This window comes from Caretta caretta, chromosome 5 (genome assembly GCF_965140235.1).
Source record: "Caretta caretta isolate rCarCar2 chromosome 5, rCarCar1.hap1, whole genome shotgun sequence".
Classification (NCBI taxonomy): domain Eukaryota; kingdom Metazoa; phylum Chordata; order Testudines; family Cheloniidae; genus Caretta; species Caretta caretta.
Genome location: NC_134210.1, coordinates 130,631,381 through 130,637,484, shown reverse-complemented (window position 1 = coordinate 130,637,484; position 6,104 = coordinate 130,631,381). Strand labels below are relative to the sequence as shown.

The following is a 6,104-nucleotide window of genomic DNA, read 5'->3' as shown; positions in this document are numbered from 1 at the left end:
AGGTGACAAGAATAACAAGTCATAATCCACATGTGGGCATTGAGTTGCCTAACTATGCACAGTTGCACACCGTACACAAGCAGTGACAAGGAACTATGCAATCCACTTCACATAAAGAACACCCAGAAAGAGGCTCAAGATTATGACCAGAATGGACACCACTGAGAAGAACTGACAGCTTTCTCATCTAATCGTGAAGACTCCAGAGAATACAAACAATAAGTGGCCTGGGATTCACATATGGATAGATTTTAAGACCAGTAGGGACCATCAAGTCTGGACCCCTGCCTAGCGCAGGCCAGAGGATTTCACCCAGTGTTTCCTACATCAAATCCACAACTTCTGGATAAGCTAGAGTAGCTCTTCTAGATCCATGTTAACTTATAAGCGGCAAGGATTCTTATCTGACCTTATCTGTCAGATCGACCGAGTTGAAGGAGGAGTCAGTGGCAGAGGTGGGAGAATCCAGGAGTTCCTTCTATCACGCTAAATCCACTGATTCCTGTGCCTCTCACACTGCTGAATGGCCTTCTTTCATGGTTGCACTGGCTGCCTGCCAGAAGTGCCAGCACAGTGGCAGGCAGACCGCCAACTGCCTGAGTGGCATCCCTGTCACAGCTATGAGTTAATTGGGAGATTCAGGGCCTTGGACTTCAAAGGCCTCAGTGGCCAGCCCTAGGCTACTCAAGGAGACAACCAATACCCCAGTGTATTTACGACATGTCACGGTTGCAAACTTTCAACCCTAGCTAGTGGTTTGTTCAGATAGACATCTCTTGTTCAGGCATTAAGCTCTGCTTCAACTACTGCAGTATCCTCTTTTCTAGCCTCCCAAAAGCAGACACTTTCTCCTGTCACAAAATGCGGTCACTCATGTCATCCTCCTTGCCAGCTGAATTGGTCACACCACTCTTCTCTTTGAATCCATCCACTGGTTCCCCATTGTCCCCACAAGTCCCCAAAGCATGGTACGGCCCCTCCTTAGCTCACCTGCAAGGCTTCTTCTCTGTCCACGTTGAACTCTCTCTCAAAGCCCCACTTCTGCCAGACTGCTTACAGTGCGCTGAGTTGACTTATACATACATTGCTTATTGTCTCTGGTTCTTAAAGGGGTCTGAAAAATGAGCGGGGTATCTCACCACTCCCTCATCCCCTGCCCAACAATTAATTCAGCCCTTAACCCCCAAGTCCCATATCAATTCTATCCCCCACCTGTTCTGCCTCCCCTCTGCTCCTTCTGCAGCACCTGGGGTACTTTGCCCCACTATCCCAGGCCTGGAGGGGGCTGCAGTGGAGTCCCCTCTCCCACCCCTTCCCAGGTCACATGTTTCAGGGAGGGAAAGGGAGGAGCCAAGGAGCCATCCTGTTGCTCACGGAGTTTGGGGTGGGGGAAATGGACAGGAGCAAGCAGAGATGCCTTGAGCTTCCTGCAGCAGTCTGATTGGTTTTTCTTCCCCAGGAGGCATGCAAGTGAGGGCAGCAGCCAATAGTAGGGGTTTTTCCCCCAATGCAGTACAAAAAACATGCACCCCTCAGGGACCCACTTCGCTATTTTGAAATTTTACTTCCCAGTAGGGCTGCCACCTCCGAGATGTCCAGGATGATCCTGAGCCCCCAAAACTGGCCAGCTGGCAGTGCGTGCTGAGCACCCATACAGATTCCCCAGGGATGACTCTGGGAAACCCTGGACATGTGGCAGCTTACTTCCCGGCTCAATTTAAGCAGTGATTGTCCTCTTCCCCTAAACTGTGGCAACCGGTCAGTCCTTAAATTGTGGACTCCTCGGAGCAGGGCCCATCCCTTCCTGAATGTCTAGGAAGTGCTTCACATACAGCAGGCATTACTGTAAATAAATAATAAACAACAATCACAATCTTTAAAGCTGTGCGACTAACAGGGCTAGAAACAGACTTTTCCACACATCGTAAATATTGAGATTAGCCTTGACATTTCTTGAATCCCCAAACTCAGGAAGGATCAGTGACCATGGGTTTCATAGATCCCAGGGGCCAGTTCTGTCTACTAGGCTAGCTGCTTATGCCTTTCCGTTAAACCAGAGCAATGTCCTTTGTGTCACTTATATGGAAAGCAACAAGATCTGTTCTCCCCCGTCTGCCCGCCATTCTAGCTGAGGTGGTTTTCTGATTCTATCAAGAAGAACAGCTTTTTGTAAAACAGAGCGCTGCTATCTTTGTAGAATGCTATTGTAAGCATATCTATCTTTTGTTTGTTTATTCCCTGCAGGACAGAGCTGTGCCTTATGTCTCAATTACCTTTCTTCTGCTGCAGAGATTATTCGATTTGGAGTTTCAAGGGACGGTGAAAATACCAGCAATCTAGACAGAAAACCAATATCTCAGGAGCCAACAATTTGCTGGGCATATCTTATAGCACTTAAACAACTCAAGTCTTGCAGCTTAATGACTTTAATGGTATAGTTATTAGACAAGTATGGAAAAGAAAAGAAAATGACATGAATGTTTAATGAGGACACTACTAGAAGCCACATGTAAATGCTGAACTCTCTTTTCTGCTCAGGAAATACAAAGTGGCTTTAACCACTTCATCAATATATGATGAGCAGGTTTGATACAGATTATTGCATTTCCTAGAATCAGAAGGATCTGTTCAAGAGAAAGTCTAAATAAATTATGTCAACTTCATCCATTACTTTTTTGATATGTTCAAAGAACTCTAATAGATTAGTGAGACATGATTTTCCTTTCCAAAATCCATGCTTGTTACACCTTTTCATTCTGGTCTGGAACAACTTACCATAGGTAGTGGTGGATTCTCAATCACTGTCAATTTTTAAAGAGATGGGCTGTTTTTTCTTAAAGTTCTGCTCTAGAAATTACTTTGAGGAAGTTCTATGGCCTGTGTTATACAGGAAACCAGATTAGATGATCACAATGGTCCCTTTTGGCCTTGGAATCTATAAGACATTAGGTTAATATCAAATGGAAAAGTACAGTACACGTATTCATCAAAACAGTATGTCTAGCACAAATTCCTTTATGACATAGTATTGCAATTAAATTTACCTGGCTATCTTTACTTCCAGCTTTTTTTTTTTAAGGGATTTTTTTCATTATACAAATGTACTGCAAAGAAAAGAAGCATAAATGTAGAGGAAATACCTAATTAGGCTAATGCAAATCAACAGTAACTCTGCTGAAATAAATTATGTAAAACTGAGCCATGGAATACAATGACCGCATGTGCACAGGATAGTTTCTTTCTGCATGCTTATCTTGGCCAAGCTGAACAAGCTTAAAAAACAATCATTCCAAAGTAGAAGATGGAGGGCAAGTGCTCCAGCATCCTAAACCAGCATGGTTCTATTGACTTCAGCAGCGCAACACAGATTCACCCAAGCTGAAACTTAGCACAACCAATGAATTAACTTCTAAGTTTGCTCACCATTTTAGTGATGAAGGCAGACAGCAGTCCTTTTGCAAAGGCCTGTTTATACTAGCTATGGGACAGAGAATTTATACCTGCTCGTTGCAAGTCTGTGTCTGAGCACACCTGTTCCTGCTCTTCAGGGAGGTTACAATTAATTATAAATGTTCTTAGGCTATACAGTGGCAGTTTATACAGCAAAAACGTTGTATATTTGGCGACAAAAGCAACTTTCTCAACATGTTAAGTACAAGTGTATGTCCCTAAGACTTGAATTAAACATTTTGTCCATCTGGTTCACACGTGGGCTAGCGTAATAGAGCTGTAGAAAGTTTGGGGTGAATACAAAAAAGGTCAGGTCATCTGGTGTCAGGTTAAATCAAGTGTGAATCCTTCTGCTGTTGGATTGACATCCCTGATGACTTCCTTAAGTGTTTCCTAAGCACCCAGCAGTTCCTATTTAGCCATCTAAATAAGTGCCCAGATTTGCAAAAGCTTTCAGCATCCAGCACTTCCGATTGAGAGCAATGGAAAATTCCAGTTCAGGACCTAAATTACAAGGGGAATATATTTCCACATCTCTGTTTTTGGTTTGCTTCTGGTTACTTATCTAAATTGAACAACACAGAGTTTTGAGGTTCACCTACCACCCTCTATGAGCAGCAAGTGGCAGTTAGAGCTTCAGAAGGCACAAAATTTAATGTTTTGTTTGCTCAGGGACTATATAAAATCTACAACAATCTACAACCTATCCTGAAAAATGATCCCTCACTCTCACAGACCTTGGGAGACAGGCCAGTCCTCGCTTACAGACAGCCCCCCAACCTGAAGCAAATACTCACCAGCAACTACACACCACACCACAGAAACACTAACCCAGGAACCCATCCCTGTAACAAACCCCGTTGTCTACTCTGTCCCCATATCTACTCTAGCGACACCATCAGAGGACCCAATCACATGAGCCACACCATCCGGGGCTCGTTCACCTGCACATCTACTAATGTGATATACGCCATCATGTGCCAGCAAAGCCCCTCTGCCATGTACATTGGCCAAACTTGACAGTCTCTATGTAAAAGAATAAATGGACACAAATCAGACATCAGGAATGGTAACATACAAAAGCCAGTAGGAGAACACTTCAATCTTCCTGGACATTCTATAACAGATTTAAAAGTAGCAATCCTGCAACAAAAAAACCTTCAAAAACAGACTTAAAAGAGAAACTGCAGAGCTACAATTCATTTGCAAATTAAACACCATTAATTTGGGCTTGAATAGGGACTGGGAGTGGCTGGCTCACTGCAAAAGCAACTTCCCCTCTCTTGGTATCGAGGCCTCCTCATCAATTATTGGGAGTGGACCACATCCACCCTGACTGAATCTGCCCTGTCAACACTGGTTCTCCACTTGTGAGGTAACGCCCTGTCATAAATATAAAGGGAAGGGTAAACCCCTTTGAAATCCCTTCTGGCCAGGGGAAAGCTCCTCTCACTTGTAAAGGGTTAAGAAGCTAAAGGTAACCTCGCTGGCACCTGACCAAAATGACCAATGAGGAGACAAGATACTTTCAAAAGCTGGGAGGAGGGAGAGAAACAAAGGGTCTGTGTGTCTGTCTTATACTGGTTTCTGCCGGGGATAGACCAGGAATGGAGTCTTAGAACTTTTAGTAAGTAATCTAGCTAGGTATGTGTTAGATTATGATTTCTTTAAATGGCTGAGAAAAGAATTGTGCTGAATAGAATAACTATTTCTGTCTGTGTATCTTTTTTGTAACTTAAGGTTTTGCCTAGAGGGGTTCTCTATGTTTTTGAATCTAATTACCCTATAAGATATCTACCATCCTGATTTTACAGGGGGAATTTCTTTATTTCTATTTACTTCTATTTTTATTAAAAGTCTTCTTGTAAGAAAACTGAATGCTTTTTCATTGTTCTCAGATCCAAGGGTTTGGGTCTGTGGTCACCTATGCAAATTGGTGAGGCTTTTTATCCAACATTTCCCAGGAAAGGGGGGGTGCAAGTGTTGGGAGGATTGTTCATTGTTCTTAAGATCCAAGGATCTGGGTCTGTAGTCACCTAGGCAAATTGGTGAGGCTTTTTACCAAACCTTGTCCAGGAAGTGGGGTGCAAGGTTTTGGGAAGTATTTTGGGGGGAAGGACGCGTCCAAACAGCTCTTCCCCAGTAACCAGTATTAGTTTGGTGGTGGTAGCGGCCAGTCCAAGGACAACGGGTGGAATATTTTGTACCTTGGGGAAGTTTTGACCTAAGCTGGTAAAGATAAGCTTAGGAGGTTTTTCATGCAGGTCCCCACATCTGTACCCTAGAGTTCAGAGTGGGGGAGGAACCTTGACACGCCCTTCTCTTCATGTGTCAGTATAATAATACCTGCATCTGTAATTTTCACTCCATGTATCTGAAGAAGTGGGTTGTTTACCCACGAAAGCTTATGCCCAAATAAATCTGTTAGTCTTTATGGTGCCACCGGACTCCTTGTTGTTTTTGTATATAAAATAAATGTCTCTATTGTCAAATGAGCTGTGTCAAATAACCTTCGACTAAACTTTCAGACACTACAGTCCACGGTCAGGAAATGAGTGTATCAGTATTTCATTATAATATCCAAACTTTTCACAGAAGAACAAAAGCATACTACTCTTGATACTCATCATGGTGGTGACAAGTGGTGCAGACCG

General features: G+C 43.4%; 1 long non-coding RNA gene across 1 annotated transcript; it reads right to left on the bottom strand.

Annotated features, from left to right (window-relative positions):
• Positions 1-1,333: 1,333 nt before the first annotated feature.
• On the bottom strand, positions 1,334-2,925 carry LOC142072066 (uncharacterized). Its single transcript, XR_012668332.1, has 3 exons — positions 2,776-2,925; positions 2,274-2,336; positions 1,334-1,843 (listed from the first exon to the last, which is right to left on the bottom strand). It is a non-coding gene; the product is annotated as an uncharacterized LOC142072066 (long non-coding RNA).
• Positions 2,926-6,104: the final 3,179 nt, after the last annotated feature.